This window comes from Rhea americana, unplaced genomic scaffold (genome assembly GCF_003343005.1).
Source record: "Rhea americana isolate MKP2758 unplaced genomic scaffold, rheAme1 scaffold_87, whole genome shotgun sequence".
Classification (NCBI taxonomy): domain Eukaryota; kingdom Metazoa; phylum Chordata; class Aves; order Rheiformes; family Rheidae; genus Rhea; species Rhea americana.
In genome coordinates this window covers 398,214-418,369 of record NW_028187055.1, presented here as the reverse complement: position 1 = coordinate 418,369, position 20,156 = coordinate 398,214, and positions in this window count along the sequence as shown.

Below are 20,156 nucleotides of genomic sequence, written 5' to 3'. Positions count from 1 at the left end.
AACCATGATTAGTTCTTAGCTTCAGATGTACACTTCCAGTCTCTACTACACTTGTTTCAAAAAAAAAAAAGTGTAGCAGAACTGAGAAAAGTTGAAAGATGAGCAACAGAGATAATCAATAGTAGAAAAAAGCTTTTGTTTCAAGAATGACCAAGTAAACTAGGACTTATTTGAAAAGAGATAAATTAGAAGACATAAGCATATGGCCTGTAAAATCACAAATAGCATGAAGAGGGTAGGTAGAAATTATTTTTTCATTTCCAGTAAACAACCAGGAGGCATTAAATGAAGCCTATAAAAGCCATATGCAAAGCACATAAAAAGAGATAATTCTTCATTTCATGGGTAATGGATCTTTGAAACTCCTTCCCCAAAGGATATTGTGAGTTTTAAAATGTACAAGAATTCAAGAGGGGACTGAGGAAACGCATGGAAGTGTTTCAAACAATGAGGGCTATGAAACACCCTGTCCATCCAACTAAGGAATTCATTGCTGCAGTTGGGATAGTGAGCTCAACGGACTTTTTGGTGAGATCTCATTTGGCCTTCCTTACAAAACAAGGCAAACTATGAGGACGAAGTTACATGACGAGGTTTTGTAAACTATGAGGATGAAGTTATATGACGAGGTTTTGTGACATGACTTAAACAAATTAACAACAAAAAAAAATCATCCATTTATTTCTCTTTCACCTTTTCTCCTCATGCTTATGATAGCTTATTCTTATCTGCTTACACTGACTCAGGCACTCATCTGACTGCTGAGTGAACCCATTCAACTTCCTAGCCCAGTGGAAAAAGAAACCAACAAAACCCAATGAGCACTGCTGAACAAGGTGGGAAGGAAGAGGCAGAAGGATCATCCTTTCCATGAAACTGCTTGTGATGTCTCTACAACTTAAGAGTGTAAACTATACTTTCTAGTAAAAATAAAAATGGAGATATTTAAAATAATATAAATCTTAAAATTTTAAAATAACACTGCTTACCTACCTCTTACCTTTTTCCTACAAGAGATTTGAGCATATTTGAGCAGCACCACTTTTTCATAYATATTTGACATCACTACAGCAATGTAAAACTCACATTCAGGTACTGTTGGAGTAATGTAAAGTGCCTTCAGCGTAAATGAAATATTGGYCTCTCATTTGGCTAATGAGTATATCCAATTACATTAGTAATTACAAGATGCAAACTTTCAGACTTCATAGTATAAACCAGTCAAAATAAGGAGGCTTGAAAAATTTTCCTGAATTAATTACTTATGTAAGCAAGCAATGAGCAAATATGTTATTTGCCGATCAACATATTATTTTAAACAATATTAACCTCTGTATAGTATAGATGGACAAATCACTTAAAGTCATATAGCACCAGAAATAATGCATGCTTAGCCATCCCATGAGTTTTGGGTACAATACCAGCTAATTAATTAAAATGTATCCATGAACGTTCTTAGTACTGTAACCATTATATTTTTTTGAACAGGAAACCCACAAGTGGCTTCGAAAGACCAAACTTCCACAACCTGCTGATTTTAAATAAATGGAGACTATAATATGTGGCCTCCCATGTCTAAAGAAAGAACTATTATTTTTTGAATATAATCTATATCATTTATTATTAGTGTGYGCCCTATTCTGAAGGGCTGCACACTCACTTATATTGTACCTGTGTATCGTACTTGTCTACAGTCAGAGATAGTTAAAGTCTTAAAGTCTATATGTTATAACCCATGCATTTTTTTTCTGGTAAAGAATAGATTGGATCAAACAATGTTCTTGAAGGATATAATGGATTTTTTTCATTATGGAAGATACTGTAGAAAGACTGGAACCACATCAAGTTCTACTGTTTATTGCTATGTGGTGTCTACAGAGTTCTGTTCTTTGTCTCTACTCCACGTCTGAACTCCTGCCTGCATTCCTTTGTCAAAGGAACTTATATTTTTTAATTTATAGTAGAACACTACTGTAAATGCTATCTTTTTCTCTTTTTCTATGCAGTTTCTCTTCTTACAGATAGATGTTAAGGGTATGGGACTGAATTGCAATACTTTATAAATCCAGGAGGGGACTTGCTGTTAGATTAGCTTAACTTTAACAAGCTGACTTTAACAATACACTGTAGATAACATTTGAGTCCATATTGAGATTCTGAAAGCTTTGTCACTAAAATCAGCACACACATACCATAGACATTCCAGTGATCTAATCCAGGCCTTTTGGCCAGATTCATCTCATGGATTTTATCTATTCAAAAATCTGGTGTGATCAAAGCTTGCTCTCTCAGMTTCCTTAATATTCAGCTGAGGGAAAGGCACTTCTTAAAGATGATTCATCTAGTTTATTTTACTGAAGTGTTCATTACATGCATATGTTGGTTTAGCTTAATAACCAAGCTGCTGGGTTTAAATAAGCAACTTCCTAGTAAACATGGCAGGGGTCATATGCATTTGTGGTGCTTTTCATGGCCAATTTACAATGCTGGAAACAATTACGAGCAAATCAAGTAGGCAAAATAATTTTCAAACAAAATCTGTAGTTTTCATGCATGACTATGAGAAATAAGGAAGCCTAGTTTCCCACAAATCTGCATCTGACAATGCACAAATGCTGGCTGCRTCTCTACTTAGGGCTGTGGCAAGTATTATGCCACTCTCACATACAGATCTTCTGAGGTGGGAGATTATGACAGCAGTTTCCCATACAGTTTGTTTTTCTGACTTATCTTGACTGCTTATTTTCATCAATCTGTTTGGAAATTTGAGGGTATCTAACTCCTGATAAACTGAGTCAAAATTGAATTCTATGTTCAAATATTAGTGAGGATAGAAAGGAAGGGTAGCTAAATGCACACACACACATAAATGCTTGTCATGATCACAAAAAYCTTTTCATAAGTACACATACTAAGCAAGCAGACAATAATTTTGCAAGAAAAATAAGATGCTTTAAAACCACAATCTAATGATCAACCTTCTCCCCTACACTGCACTAATTAAAAATGGTTTAGCAGACCTACTTTCAGCGTCACATAAGACTGATGTTAAATAGCAGCTATCATAATCTTATCCACAACACTATCAACAATATTTAGGCTGAAAAAGTAGAACATTGATAGCAAAAGCAGTAAGTTATATACAAAGGATGGAAAACTGGTAAGTGAAGCAAGAAAATACAAATCAAAGCATTAAGGACCATATAATGAAACTTTTAACGATTAAGAAAACGATAATGGACCAGTGGAATTGGCGCATCATTAGGTAGGTGTTGTTGAGTTCCCAATAATAATTTAGAAAGGCTCAGATATTTTTTCAAAGAAGTTTATATTCTGCCTTTGGGAAGATATTAACAAACAGCTTTCCTGTCACAGGATGATGAATAATTATATTCTGTGTAAACTGTCACTCAGAATAAGGTAAAGAATAAGGATTGACATTTTTAAACCAGCAATTCCAGAAGGGTTTCATCCAACAGCTGGCCAAAATGCTCTCTGAGCTGGCAGAAAACTAATGTTGCAGCAATAGTTAACAAGATTGAACAAGATAACATGCAAAGCCATCAGCCTGTCAGACATGACATTGATCCTGGGCAAAATGATAAAATAGCTGTTACTGGAGTCACCTCTTGATGAGATTGAACATTTGGTTGATAAAGGTAGTATTTTTCACAAGGCAGACTTGTTCCTGTAATGCATTTGACTTAGTGTTACATGACATCTTGATCAATTAACCAGGATGATACAAAATCAACATAGCTCTAATGAATTTAGAACTGATTAAATGACAGGTCCCAAAGGCAATTATGAATAAGGAATCACTACCGYGTTTCTCATGACACCCTGCAGAGATCAGTTCTTTGGCTTTTACTGCTTAATGATTTTATCAGCGTTCTGAAAGCAAGTGTAGTATCACTGATGAAGCTTGCTGTTAAGCTGAAAAAAATAACTCTTGTTTGAGGGGGTTTGGTTATGAAGAACTCATGCATTGACAATAGTTGTCTATTTCTGCATGTGCTATGAAATGAAGTCTCACTTGAGGGTGAACTCGATAGCATTGGTCTGGTCTGGAGTTCACATGGAATATGGCAGGCCTGGACACCAACACAGTTTTTAGAGGATATTAGCATGGTTTCAAGGGGTGGCCACAATGCCTAGAAACCTCTTGGTGCAGAACCACTCTACTCGTTCCCCTGCAGCCAAGTAGCTCTGTAGACTAGCAGTTGGGGAGAGCAGACCCTCATCCTGTTGAACCACAGGTGCACAGAGTCAGACACTTCGCGGGAGGGGAGGGGACAGACAGACACAGTTTTGCCACTTGAGCAGGGCAACAGCTGAGCGTATGGTATGAAATTATTAAGCTAAAAGTCCAGGATTATGATCTCATTTAGAAGCTAATCTCACTTTATTTTTAAATCACCCAATTTTCACACTAATTCAACCGTGTCAGCTTCACTGGAGCGATTTTCTGASGAAACAGACTGTGTGAAAGGTGGTTCTGTCCCTCACTGATCAGGTAATATGTCCCATTAGATACAGTTACATGGCATGCTTTTTTGTGCAGCAAAGCCATTTTTAGAGACTCAGTTTTCCTGCCGTACCTGCTTCAAGGCTACCTGCCTGTTGTTATGCCTCTTTTGCAGCAATCCTTCCATTTTTACTTACTCAAAACTGGTAAAAAGACTAGGTTAAAATAACACTTTTCCTTTTGAGGACTGAAATGAGATCATTGCAATGACAAAGTGTTCCACAATATATACTATCATAACTGATAGGGAAAGTGTTTCTGCAGGAATCTAGGAAGATGGGGCTGAGAGGACTGCTGGGCAGGAGCTTCATATGCTGACYTACACACATGATGAAAAAACAGTTTCTGTGCACTTTCATAGTTTTAAAGATATTTTGCCCATTACTTTCATTACATCTCTGCTTGGTAATGGTATAATGACCTTCATGTAGCTAAAATTAGTATTTTAGATGTTAAAAATTATCTTTATCATATCCCTCTAATTCAAGGTAGTAACATCATCCTGTTGTCTCCTAGATAACTCACTTACAAAGTACTTTTAACATAGAATTAATTTCAAGCTAGATCAATACACAATAAATCCTTCAGTGTGGCTTGCAGTCTGAGAATACACAATTAATTTTGCTCACAGAGACACTGCAAATTAAGCCYGCTTACTGAGATATTTTAATTATACTAGTTAGTGAAGTAAAACTTTAATGTATCAGGATGTCAACATTTCTAAGTGATAAATAAAATTGCTGTGATAAAACTGCCAAGTATTTCTCTGATTTGAAAATAGTATTTGAAAATATATGTATGCCAAGTGATTTCACAAAGAGGTATGGAGATTTTCCTGTGTGTTTTTAAAGTGGCAAAATATTTACACTGTCTGAATGAGAAAGACTCCTTGCAGATAAATGATGCGTATTTTCTTCAAACACAAATAACTTTTTTTAAAAATGCTGGACCTTTCTCAGCAATTAATAGGAGATGATCATTTCCTGACCTCTTGCTATTTGTCCTTTGGACTTGACTTTGTAACTCAGTAATGATTGGGAAGAGAGGGAAAATTAATATTTAATATATTCAAAAAGTAAATTATTTCATAGCAGAGCAATGATCTACCTCAGAGCAATTGTAAGCACTGTACATATGCATTTTTCTGGATTCACAAAGAAACAACACTACTGACATTGTGCCTTGGAGATTTTAAAGCAATATCCGAAAAATCAGACGTACGACTCTTAAAGGAACATATGAAATATCTTGGATAGGTAACAAACAYATTTTTTATAATTAAAACATAAATACAAATGACCACATGCATATTCACACTTTTACTTTACAAAAGTGCAAGTGGAAGCATGAGCTAAGGAATCATTACATATTCCTAGGGCAAGAGTCTGATGGTAATGGGCTATTAGGTATACTGTTTTTTTTTTATTTTACTTTCAATTTGTATTTCAGCTATGGCAAATACACTGTGGACTTCTTTACTCAGAACAGATCCTAAAGGCCTTAAGGCTGTCCCTTTAAAAGTAGAAAGTATTAACCAGAGGACTCATAGGCTACAGTTCTGTGGTGTATGGTTTAGAGAGAAGGCTGGTCTCAGCTTCCAGTTCGCTCTTTCTGAAATGGGCAKCTCTAGGCTCCCTTCTTCTCCCTGCTTCTTTTCTCTCCTTCCCCTCCCCTCCTTTCTTCTTTCTTTTTCGCCCCTTCTCCTTTTTATTCTGCCATCTTTGCAGTCCCATCCATCCCTAAACATTGTGTGATCAGCCAGGAAGCTGATTTAGCTTGTCGCACCAGCAGGTGTGTTTGTTTTCAGGCTTAGTTGACCTAAGCACAAAACTCCCTGTTTGTATTTTGTGTTTGAGATGTGGACAGAGCAAAATGGTAAGTGTTCAACAATGTTTTACAATGCTTTTTTGCCTGGTATGAATAATCCTTTGATACTTAATGAGCTAATTAAAAAATAATAATACAACAGTGGAGAAATAGTTATTCTCAGAGGAATGTTTGCAGAAGTCTGTGGCAGTAAATCTGCACCAGATAATGTCTGTAATTTCTAATATTAAAAATGAAAGTAAAGAACTGAAAGCCAGCCTACATAGCAAGAACATGACAGCAGTAAATATGCCCTGCTGGGGCTGCAACTGTTTAGTATAGTCAGCTTGCTCTTTAACAATGACACTAAATGAAACTAAAGCTTAAGAACTTGCTTTCAAATAACAATACTTTTTTATGACTAATATGTCACAATAATAGAAGTAATTAGTATTTCAAAGTCCACACCTATATAAATTCCTTTATTATTAATGTAAAAATTAATGAGAAATCTCTTTAATCAGTATTTTTATAGATGGTACTAATCAGTATTCTTATAGACAAATTACTCAAGATATACATCCATAACATTCTTTCCTCACTGGAACAGTAGTAGTTTTCAGTGATAATTTGTTTATTGAATACTAATTTAACTCCTAATGTAACTCATTACTTCCATGCCTCCTTCTTTTGCTATTATGCTTAAGCAGAAAAAGAAAGATACAACCAGTAGCAAGTTGCTCTAATTCAAGGACTAGCCACACATTCATCCTGCAAGACGAAACACTAAACTTGATCATGCATTGGTTGCTTCTTTTGCCTGTGTGCACATCTACACAAACTGCAGCTGCAGAATGACAGAGCTATTAAAATGGCTACACAGCAAGCAGGACTCCAGTAACTCTAGATTCAGTGGCTTTTGGACACAAATTAATTCAGCAGTTACCTGTATTGATGCTGTCTTCCATCTTTGTTTCTTGATCTGGCTTATAATTGCAAGAAGTATGATTTCTGCAAGAAAATGGCTGATTTCCAGATGTTCCAGAAATGACTATCCAAATGATACTGTAATGTTCCACAGGTAAATGTAGAATTATCTACTCTTCCTGTAAGCTAATCATACCAATGCTTATGGATGTTGCCAACTAAGCCATAGAGAGAATTTTTCAGCCTAATTTCTGAAGCTCTGAAGCAAATAAAAAATACCAGTAGGGATACACTTGCCAAAACTGACACAGAACATAATACTGCTGCTTTTCCTGCTCGTCAGCAGTCACATATCTACTGTTCCACTAGTTCTGATTTCTAGAAATAACAGGCCATCTTGGAGAAACCAACATACATAATASAAAACTGAAATATGTCATAGGTATGTGATAACTGAGTATTTATAACACACTTCTACGAATCCAGAGCACACACAGTGCTTCACTTACCCCACAGTGCTGCCTGAATCTAGCCAGGTTATAATGGGGTATCTGGTCATTTGAACTACACTCAAAGATGACTTGGAGTTTCTGTTGTGTAGCATCCTCTAATACCACCTTCAAGCCTTGGCTTAAAAAGGATTGTTTCTAGAAAGAAGGAGAATGGTAGATTTGAAATTTAGGTCTGGACTCAGGACTGTTGCTAACAACCTTTTTCAGATTATTTACAGTGAAAATAACACATTGTATCCTTATAGCTTTCCTAATGCTTTTGCATTTCACATTTCACATTTTGAATGCTGTTCTATTAGTAGTTTGACACTTAAAGAAAAAAAAAAACACAGGGCAGGAATCAAAATAGAAAGACTAGAGAGCAAATTAAGTAGTTCAAGACTAAACATTTTAAAACAAAATTGTAAGACACCTATAGCATGTGGCCAAGGGAAGGGAAAAATGATTTAAGAGAGTTCTGCTACCCCAGCCCAGGGATTAGCTGGTGGAAAAGCATAAAGAAAAGGCAGTTCTCAGGTTAATGACTCTCATTATTAATGAGAACAGGGATAATAAAAAAGAAGAATACCAGCTTCCTATTTTGTTCACATCTGGTATAGGCAAAATGATGTGTATGGAACAAGTTCAGTCCTTATATCAATTATATGCTCCCCCAGTAATCAGGAGAAATACTAGTAAAGTCAGCCACAGTCCTGCTGGAAAGCTCATAGTTCATGCAACACATCTCAAAAAGCCTTACGGATACAAACAACTGTAAAATTCTCTTCTTTCCTTTCAGTACTTTAACCAGCAACAACACTGTTCAAATCTYGTAAGTACTTATCCAGAAGCAACCACCTGTCATTTCCACAGTTGACTCTAAGAAACAGCCTTTTCCTACTTCTTTTTGATCTTGTTTAGGCCTATGTAAARGATTTAAATGGGTCTGAGCACAGATATGCACACAGCTTTCAGCAGTTCATCCTTTCATTCTCAGAAAGTGCTTGGTGATTCCTCTTTGGAAGGCTATCCATTTCTCAGCTGGAGTGCATTGGAATGAGCAATGCACTTGTCAGCAACAGACTAGGAGAGAATTTACTGGCATATCCCATTACAGCAGCAGTAACATGGTTGCCCTCCAAAGATCTATCAAATTATGCTCTTATGAAAGACATTTGTCCTGACATGTGGTGCAGRCGCTTCAACTGAATGATTGACCCATGGGACCGATTCATTCTTTATTTTCGACTCGGTTGCACATTTTCTCCATATATTATTGTGATGTCCCTGAGCAACGATTCTTCAAACAACTTCCTTTAATTTCTAGCTTCTGACGTCTTCTACCAGAATAATTTGCACTGCAGAATCAGAATCCTATGAGACCTGAATTGTGATTCTCCATCTGTTAAATACTGCTAAATTATATTAAGGTAATCTATRGCGATTTCACTGCTGAAATTCAGGATGAAGGGAATTTGAGGGACAGAAGTGATGGAAAGCAGTTTCAGATAACAAGAGGAAAAGAAATGAAATCTGATGCAGCGAAAAGCACAGGAAATGCAGGAAAATGAGGGAATGCAGGAAAAGCACATCTATAAAAATGAAATGTTTGCACTAAACATAAGAATTTGAGTCTCTTTTGATATGGCTTGCATTACAGTTSTAGTTGCAGAACATCAGATAGTAGTTCTTAAAATAAACAAAYCAGAGCTGGAGATATTAAGATTCAAGCCCATCTAATAACGTGGTGCCAACCAAAAGGAAGGACAGGGACCCTGGTGTCCCCACCCCAGTTATGCGTTCCCTCCTTACTCTTTCATGAATTAAAGAACTTGATGTAACTGCACCATGACTGAAAACAAACTTTTTATGCTAAAAAGGATTTATTTTCCATCAGATTAATAAACTGTTCAAACTCATGAGACTATGCCAACCAGACATCATCAGTGGGAATATAGTCATGGCCCGGGGAGTCTAGGATCKCCTCTTTTGGCAGCAATGTGATTTTATACCAGCTACACTGAGTGAAAAACACATCTCATGCTCATACCCAGCATGTGATRCAGGAGACAGAAAGAAACTTAAGTTTCATGGCTAGGGTGATTTTTGTCCCCAGAGAGGATTAAAACACTGTTTTTCACATAAGTAGTCTACAGTAGAGCAACATCTCAGCTAGCTCACCGACCTGCCACCTGGGAGAGCTACTTCTGTCCCTGAGTCGGGGAAGATGAGCCTCCTAGTCCAGACACCTCACTCATTCYACCAAGACAACTGAAACTGGTTGGGAGTGAAGAATACTGAAGGGTACTGGCTTTTTTTGCTGTGGCAGACAAGTGGCAAACCTTTATTTGTATGGAATAACAGGAATAGAGCAATGTAAGATCCAAGCTTCAGGTATCTAAGTTAACTGGTTCATTTATTCAAAACTTTATGCAAATAGCAATGCCTTATTTGCCTCTGTGATTGTCTTCAAAGTGAAATAATCTGTGTGCCTAGTCTAATAGACGAATGATGGCAAATTTCTCATTTTCTCTGTGAATTTCAGTGAATATTGATATTAAATTCAGCAAGTATATCTACAGAATCTAACTGTCCCCYTTAAATTCACTGTAAAATTGGAACAGTGAAACAACTGTTGAACAGTGAAAGCAACTTAGAATCATAGAATCAGTAAGGCTGGAAGGGACCTGTGGAGACCACTTAGTCCAACCTCTCTGCTCAKCAGGGTCATGGGTCAGCTTGAGCAATATCAYAGTAAAACAACCTCTGGTGCCAGRTGTGAGACTCCACATTTATCAAAAAATAAATGACAAGCTGGAGCAGGAAGTTTCAGATTAAYTGGAGAATGATGGAGATAAAACTAATAAACTACCAGTGGGGTACATCTTGAATGTAGCCTATCATGCTGCTCAAGGGCTATGAAATATCYGTAAACTCTCTGCTGTAACTGACTGACCATGTAAAGCTAAAAGATGTCAAAGTATTTTCTGATTTTACATTCCTTCCTTGGTGCTATCTAAACACACAGGTCAGCATTCAGAATTTTCAGAAAGTTACTTCCTGTGGTAGTAAAGACATAACTATGTTTTGATGAAAGGAAACTACAGCTAAAATGCTTTGCTTTCCCTCCCCTTACTGCTTACAAGCTCAAAGAAAGCAAGGTSAAGCACCCAAAACTCAAGAACACTTTGGAGAAGACATTTCTGTTTATATATTATGATTACACTCTACTGTGTCTTGTCGCATCTGCCATGCTACATCACATTCTGACATACTGTATCATATCTGAAGTGACAGTCTATGTCCAACATGATTATCTAATAACACTGTGGGAAAAGAAGCTGAAGACTGAAGCATTAGGAATGTTTTTACATACAGGGCATTTTGATATGACAATGGAATTTATTGTCATACTGATTCTTTCCTCTCCTCTCCCAATGATGCTCAATTTACTTTCATTTCTGTCAAGGCCAGTATTCCCATTTCCATTCCTGTGCAGCTCCAACATTTAAATCAATGTTCACATGTACAACTGGTACTCTTAAATGGCAGTGTTCTCTCATCTTTCCAATGATGGAATCTTTCAATTCCATCTTCCCTCAAAAATATTATACTTGCAATCATTTAGTCAACTAGTCCTATTTAACAATGGTATTTAAGCAGTGGTAATATATAGGTGTGGTACGCTTGTCACTTGAAATATGGGATACTAATACTCATTAATATGAATTAAACAGTTGTTTATTCATTTTTCTACCTTCTGCGTAACAGTTCTGAGATTATGAAAAAGATTTAAAGTTACCCAACTGACATAGCAAGATGAAGACTGATGTCTGCATGGAACGGCAAATTCTGAATGTCCATTTCAGAAGCTATTGATGATTTGGTGCTAAATTTGCTGTCTAATACTTATTTTTCTAATATCTGCTGCATTTTAATGTCATGCAGATGTTTGCTGGTGTCACAGACCCTCACTTTGAAAAACTGAAACTACGCTGTCTGGAAAAGAAGGATACCTTGATGGCTAAAAAAGGGATTTGAGTGGCCAAAATTCAATCTTTTTATTTGGCATTTTTGGAGTAGATCATTTGTACTTCAGAAAAATGTAGCCAAAACACATTAAAAATCATTAGGTCATAGCAGTTAGATGGGGCATGCAAAATGTTTAGGAATGATAGTTGCAGTTTTGCAGTGCTTCTTCCCATTTAAAGAAAGTAAGTGGAGGACGGGATGGGGAGATCACTAGAAGAGAGAAGGTTGACACAGAAATAAATCTATTGCGTATGTTTTTAATCACTTATTTTTCCACTAAAAATCCATCCATTAACGACTAATCTAAAGTAAACTGTTTTTTTTCCCCAACATAGTATTTCTGCTTTAAGCTTGCAGTGAGAGAGTTGCAACTATTACTGGCTTGTTATAAAGCAAGAAGCAGAGGCACATCTAGCTGTAGCTGAGCAGTGCTCTAGCTTGTTTCTCTATCTAATGGAAGATAATGGCCTGTGAAGTGCAGAGGAGCATTCTGAAAGGCCTGTCTCACAGTGAAACTGAAATGTGCTAGAGGGCTTAGAAATCATGCTGAAAAAATGAAAGTTAGATACAGGCTGTTCAGAGATGTGAGCTATTCCACCAATCCAGATATGAGTGATATTTTTTCATAAAATGTTTATTCAATAACYGGTTATTATATCTGCGAAAAACATAGTATCAATTTGGTCTCCAAGGTGTATGTGGTATCTTTTTTCCTCTTTTAACAGCTAACATCTTTCAGGCTGTACAAGTCAGATCTTGTTATATTGCTGCATCCAAGATTCCCCAACCAGCCTTGCATGGAGAACAGCTCCTCTTAGTACCCTTCCCTCACTACCATTTTCCATTTACACTCTGATGCCACAGCCACAGATTAATTTATTGATAAAATGGCTTCAAGATACTGCCTGCTTTGCAGTGTGAACTCTAATCCACATGTCAGAGCCTTCTGCACTTTTTCTTTCATCTCCAGGAAAAATCTTGCCTGCACAGGTGCTGTCACTGCACCAGCAATTTAAGCCTGGACAGGGCAGGTGAATGCCTGGGAGGGTGAGGTCACAGAGATGATGCTGGGACATTTCCAAAGTATGAGCTGAATTCCAAGGAATCTGTTAATTTAGTCAAAAGTTATGCGGGTTGTTTATAGGCCATTCTTTAATTAGGTTATTCTTCTAAGCAGTCACATGAAACTGGGCAAAATATCTTAGGGATTACTGTATGCTTCCACTACAAAAATAGCAAGATAACATTTTAACATGCCTCACATTACAGATAACAGTATGTTATAGCGTTATTGTTATAACTTTACCCTGATAGTTTGTTATCATGCTTAGAATTTCTTTGGCTTTGTGGAATATGGACCAAATGGGCAATAGCTAAAAAGCTTCCTCTTAGCTAGACAGACCTTCCTTCACACAATAAATCTCTCAGACTTGCATTTTTTTACCAATAACCATTCAATTCTATTATCTATGTGAAAACTATTGATTCTGTACAATATGAAACACAAAATATACCTTATTCTAAGGTGTCTTAAATCTTCCTTATAATTTAATCACTGTCATCAAATATTAACTTTGCAAAGACTTTAAATGTCTTATAAAGACTCTTGGTGTTGAAATAGACTCATTGCTTTGCTTCCRTGTATTTCAAACTTAATGTATGAATATGGAGCAGTAGAATGCTCTTATTATTCCATTAACATTAATCACAGAATCTTTTTATATAGAAATATTTCATATAGAAATTAGAAATATATATATACAGAGAGACTCATATCACTCTTATATCCAAGAGTCCAAATACTTTTATATCTATTATTAGATATAACAAGCTAATCATCTCAAATCTCAAATTTTATTTCCATAGCCATTGTTACAAAAGGCTTTGAAAGCAGCAACAAATATGATATTATTGTCATCTGTTATTGAGTCATTTTACTTCTGTGTTGGTTGCATTTTTGTATCTGATATGTGACAGCTTTGGGAAGCAGGGAAGCCAGAGCATCTTTCTTGGGGCTATGTTAATAAAGTTTTCAGCTGTTGTGTAAATCCATTCCCATGCTTATCTTCACATACTGATGCAATCAACCCCTACCCAGTATGCAGGCCAAAGCAGTGTTAGATGACRTGCTGCTGCTGGCTGTTGTTGTTATGGGATGATTAAACATAATATTCAGTGTGAAAGATGAATTCTTATAGCCTGGAAAACTTTCTGATGATGGGAAGGGCCACCTTTCTTTGTGCAGTTGCTTTCCTTTATGTTCCTGTATGTTTTATAACAAATCATTAATCAAAAAATGTCTTTATACTTGTTATTGGCACTGCACACTAAGTGCACAGCCTTATCAAAGACCTGTGATATTTACATATAAATTATAATTTAAATGTTCAAAGGACATGGATGTTTGCTCTAGCTATATGGTTTAAATAGTAAGTTAATACTGCCCTCTACTGTTAGCTTGGATTCAAAATTTCTTCCAACTTACAAAAATAATGGCAATGATGTGGTAACTGGTAGGTTTAAGAAAAAGCAATTTTTTGCAGTTAAATCAATGGTTATAGCTTGAAAAAWACCCTGCAGATGAGACTTGGTGGGCACAAGCAATTCCTCTGGTCCAGGATAAAAGTAGAAAAATTATTTTTAAGGCTGAGTGAAAGGCTTACTTTCTGAAAGCGATCTGTTATTTCCAATCTATATCAATAGAATTAATAAAAGATATCACCCTTGCCTACGTGAGTAATTGAAAGCCTACTCATATCATACATTRGGTAATTCTGCACGGACATCAAGTTCTGCTGTATAGCTATCAGAGGCAGATTCTGAGATCTGCTGAATAGCTTGCCTAAGAGCTCTCCAGTATGCTTAGGCATAATGTGACATCTGAGATATAAAAAAGAAACATTAGAAATTTCCCCATACGTATTTTAACTTTAAAATACTGCTCAGACGTCACCTCTTATTTTAAAATTATTTTCTTTAGGTATATAATCTGCTTCAAAAATACATACTGTGACAAGTTTTCATCACGTGAAAGAATACAAAATTGGATTTCTTTGTGAAGAAAATTATAGGATACAGTCTAGGTGAAGCAGTTGGTGCTTTCAATTTTGAGCCTAGAAGTGACTATTATGACTGTCTCATCTGGCTTCATGCATAATACAAGCCAAATACACCTGTGTAATAATTTCTGCATCAATCTAATGACTTCTGTTTACACTATAATGCATAAAATAGCTCTTCTTAATTTTAAAACTTCAATTGATGGAAAATGTGTATTCCAATAGTCATTTACCCTCACTGCATGAATATACATCTTATTTGTATTTAGGCCCAGTGTTACCTGTCAGAATCAACTATGAGTATTAGAATCTACCTTTTAGGTTTATTAGCATCTATTTTCTCTTTAGTGTTAGCCTCCCTTACTTCTTACAGGTCTTACAATTCATCTACAGTATGAGAAAAGAGTCATAGAACAGTAGTTGAAATCCTGCTTAGCTAGAACAGAAAACCTTTGACATGCTTATTTTCCAGTCTACATTATACAGTTTAACAATTTTGACATAAGAAGTCTTCACTTTGTTTTTCTAATTTCCACAGCGGTTAATTTTAAGATTCGTCTAGGCCACTAAAAACTCAAGCTCCCCGGTGAGTTACAAGATCTGGTAATTACCTTGTCAAATTCAGATGTTAACTCGGAATATTTGGTTTCTTCCATCTGCTGGACAGGAATGCTAATGTCCACATCAGAAGTGATGTAATTTGTAATTTGACTGCAACGATATATAGCAAACTTTATATGCTACCACAGCACAAACTGATACACACTGATGTATGCTGTGTTCCAGCATTTGTTTGAAAGCTCTTACGAAAGAAGCTTAGAAAATACAAACAAARCCATAACAAAGGATATGTCAGAATTATGAGTGTCAGCTCATTTATAGTGATAAAGGATTTCTAGATCTGCTCATAAACTCATCAGTGGAGTCATTGCAAGGATAGTGACTCAGAAATGGGCAATAGAACCCTCTCCTCCAGGAAAAAGCTAAAAATGAAGTAATGTGTTCTACAAAGTAGAGGAAAAAATGACAAAGGTTAGACAAGGGCTAGTGCCCTGCAGGAGAGATGCTATGGCACTTAGTTTGGGCAGGCATGTTCAAGTTAATGTACCTGAAAAAGCAGCTATTTCTCCTGCCATGTCACTTATCCTGCCACTTAGAGCTGCAGCTTTTTTTAAAAATAGATTTATGACAGTACATCTATTGATTGAAATTAAGTATTACACAACATTTCAGTAGAAATATTATGTTTGAGTGGAACACTAAATGGCACTGCTACCAAGAGAATTCTAGGGCCCACATGTTGACCTTTTTTTCAGCCTCCTTTCCATTTTACTTTGCATGCACTTTCTGACACATCCTAAACAGAGCCAAATTTGCACCTCCCCTTTGTTACTTATTATGACCATTTTTCTGTTTTGCCTATCTCATTACTATGATTTGGCACATGGACTTCAAACATGTATTCCATTACATCTAATTTCAAATTTATATTGTCATTCACAATRCATTAGAAACTTGCTAATAATTTTCATTTTACTATGAGGACTCTGCTGGAGTTGTATAGGAAGATGTAACAAGAAGATAGTGAAAAAGGTAAATACAGCCTCTCTCCAAGGTAGCATGAGGTTGTTAAGCCAAATTCTACTCTAATTAACATTGATAAATCTGTAATAATTCTACTGAAATGCCAYTTTCCATATCTTTATGCTCTGGCTAATGTAAACAGAATTTAGTCTATTGGTTTTAAACTGTACTGGGAACTTTGTCAATATCTTCAACAGGGGCCAGAATTTAACCAATTTCAGTTTTTTTTTTTTTGTTGTCATAATGTGTAGACTCTGCACATTTCTGATATGAAATTTACTTGATTTATTTCCTAATGAATCCAGTCATTCATTATAATATTAATTTTATTTTTTATCTTTTTGGAAATAGATGCAAAAAACATGGTAAAACATCTAAGGAAAAGATTTCATGAAACCCATAATGAATCAAAGAATATTTAGTACAAGAACAATATGGAATACTCCATCAATCCAATGCACTGCTGCAACAGGATAGTCTATCTTTCCATTAATGGATTTGCATCCTTCATTTGTAAGATCTTTTTTTTCTACTGGTATAACTAATCAGAACTCTCTATCTTATACCAAATTAATTCAAATATAATACTTGAAGCCTATTATATTAAGGTTAATATTCCTAATTGAGTGAAATAAAAGCATGAAAATTCCTAAAATCAATATTAGAAAATTTAAAAAGATAATTGTATGATCCAATAACTTTTGAATGTTTTGCAATATTCAATACCATAATATACACTGTAAACTTCAGCTAAATTGAATACATTCATTCTCACAACAGAACTAAAAACCGATGTTTCTCTTGCACCCTATCTTATTAACATGTGCAGAATACTAAATTATTTCTTGTCTCTTCAAAAAGCTGATTTCTGACTGCTGTTCAYTTTATTGCTTCAGGACAGCTCTGTAGGAGCACAGTAAAGACTTTTTTACCTGTTTTACTTCTGTGTAATTAGAAACACATAACTGGCATATCTGTAGTACATTCCATTCTTGTTGAAAAGATTAGGGTCGCCATACACACCCCTGAATGCAGGTCTATACAAGAACATTTAACATCATGTCTATTCTTTCTAAGATCCCTTGATTTTAAGTACTTTTCCTAGATACTAGAAAGTTGAGAACACATTAAATAGCARTATTGAATAGAATGCAGTTGTCATTTTAAAAGATCCTTAATCAAGAAATATTTAATTCAAATTTACCATCAGWTATACCCTTTTTTCTAAATCATTCAGTTCTTGTATTTTAGTGAGTTAACTAGAACTGTATCTTAAGTACTTTAACAATTTACAAACATTTGCTAATATTGCTACATTTACATCTATAATGCTGTATCAATATGAGGAGATTTTTTATTTTTATTATTGATGACAGGTTTTTCTTGTGAATGTTTACTATGCACATGATCTATTCTTCTGTTCTCCGAAAGTGGAGAGCACTACCCATCATGAAATGGATTTGAATTTACTAACATATATCGTATCTTTTCTGTATTTTGGAGAAGGATGTATGTTTATTCTGTCAATTGTGTGAGTTATTCTTTCTTATAATGCGAGTTACTGTGTTTAAAAAAATGCTGTTATTTAATGCTGTTAATAAATACTTATTAAATAWTCAGTACTTCCAAAATTCTTTGGAGGCAATGTTCTTCTTAATAAAAAGCACAATAATTGAAAGAGGTGTTATTACACATAATTTCAGACTGTAGATATGGCAATAAGGCTATTATCCAATTTGAGTGACTGAAACTTTGAAAAATTAAACAAGTATGAGGCCAGAAAACATAAATCTAAAATTTATTTGTATAAACTGGCTAGTTGTCAACGAGCAAGATTCTTCTAAACCCATCTCCCCATTTCTGCTCCCACACAGAGTAAGTATCAAGTTATGGGTATTACCAAGTCTGTGCCCTCAAACAGAGCACACATCAGGTGTTACAGCACTCTGAAGCAGAAGTTACCCATCTTCTTACCCACAAGAATTTGAGTAATTTTAAGGTTTCATTTTTTTCTTCCACTTCAAATGCTGCAACTTCCACTTCCACAATCTCTCCTGTTAGTAGCCAGTCTCCTTGCCTTAAACTGTCACCAGCAGTGTTAAAAGCAAAACATTMATTTTAAACTTCAGATAAACTAATCTCAATCCAAAGTAAACAACTGACAATTCTTGACACACTTTTCTTCTTCCTACTCCACTTTTTGTGGCAAAAACACATTTAAAACATGCAAGCTCAGGAATAAAAAGACCTTGCAAAACACYTGTGATATCACTTTTTCCTTATTTTTGGACATGCAAGACACTGTTTGTGACACCCAAGATTTCAAACACTAACGAGAAAATAACAGAACAAGAACTCCAGAAGGCCCTTTTCTGAAAAGGTTTCCACAGTACTGGAGTTTTCAGTGTCTTTAGGTGGTCCCTCTTCTCCCTTCCTCCAGCAGAAAACAGAAGGACACAGTCACCGCAGGTGTTGCAGGCTGGACAGTCATATCAGAGAGTTTTAATTTGGTTAATTTACTGCCAACAAACACAAACGTCTGCTCAAATGACCCAGGCACTGAAGGGGGACCCCGTCTCCCCCTCCCYGCCCCCCAAGCCAACCAAACTAAAACCAAACCCCACAGACACGCTCGCATCCATCCCGCCCCTTGCCCAGTCCCGGTCTCCTCGCCTCCGCGCTTGCGCAGCCCCCTGCACTCCCCTCCCAAGCCCTCCGGCCGGCTGGAACCGGTTCCGGCGGGCRCAGGGCGGTTGGTGCCCCGCAGGTCACTGCCGCAGGCACTGCAGCCCCCTGCTGCTGCCGGCCCCATGGCAGATGGGGGGCTAGGGGAAGGGGACACAACCAGCCCCACAGCCAGGCGAACACCTCGCACTGGCGCTGGAGAGTCTCCCCTGAACTCCCACTGGGCGCTCAGGTCAGCTACGCTACGCCCTTGCTCCCGCCCCTATGTTGAGCAGCGTGTAAAGCAGGAGGATCATTTCAGAGCAACAGCTTCAAAGCAGCACACCCCATACATTCAATGTTAAATACCAACCTGCCCCAGACAGCTAATGCCAGCTCCCCAACCCCCGGTATATGCCTGGGTTGCTCTCCCAGCTCTTGGCTTCGCAGTTAGGTCAGCAAACTTAGGGCAGCTTTCTCCTCTCATACCCCTGGTACATCCTCTGACTGGGACTCCCCAAGCGCGTTCTGTTCGTGTGGGAGGCAGTTTTCATGCTGCTGCCAATACAGCTGCCTCTTCAGGTTGACTACCACTTGGAAACAGAGGGAAGGACAGTAAAGGTTCGGTCAAGCCACACTGGTGCTGGGACACTATTTGGGATGATGGGGAACCTTATTTCTTAAGACGATGTGTCCTCCAAGCTCACAATTCTAGCGCCTAGGCTGAACACCAAACCTAGCACATGCAGAACAGGATCTTACCAAGAAGCATATGCATTAAGTAGCTAGCAAATGGCAATGTGTTTGGCCTAGTCTGATCCGCAGACTGCTTTTGAGGYAGGAGTCTTGAAAGTGTTAAATGGGCATGTTTCTAAAGTGAAGAGCGAGCTGAACTGAACCATTTGGAGTAAGGTGTACTTCATGTCCTAGCTGAAGTCTGCGTTGAGTTTAAAGTTAGCGGAATAGGAAGAAATGAATACTTTTTACCCACCCTTCCCTGCATTTAAGATTAAGCCATCTCATGTTAAGTACTATCAGAATACATGCCCTTTAACTGCTTTAAGA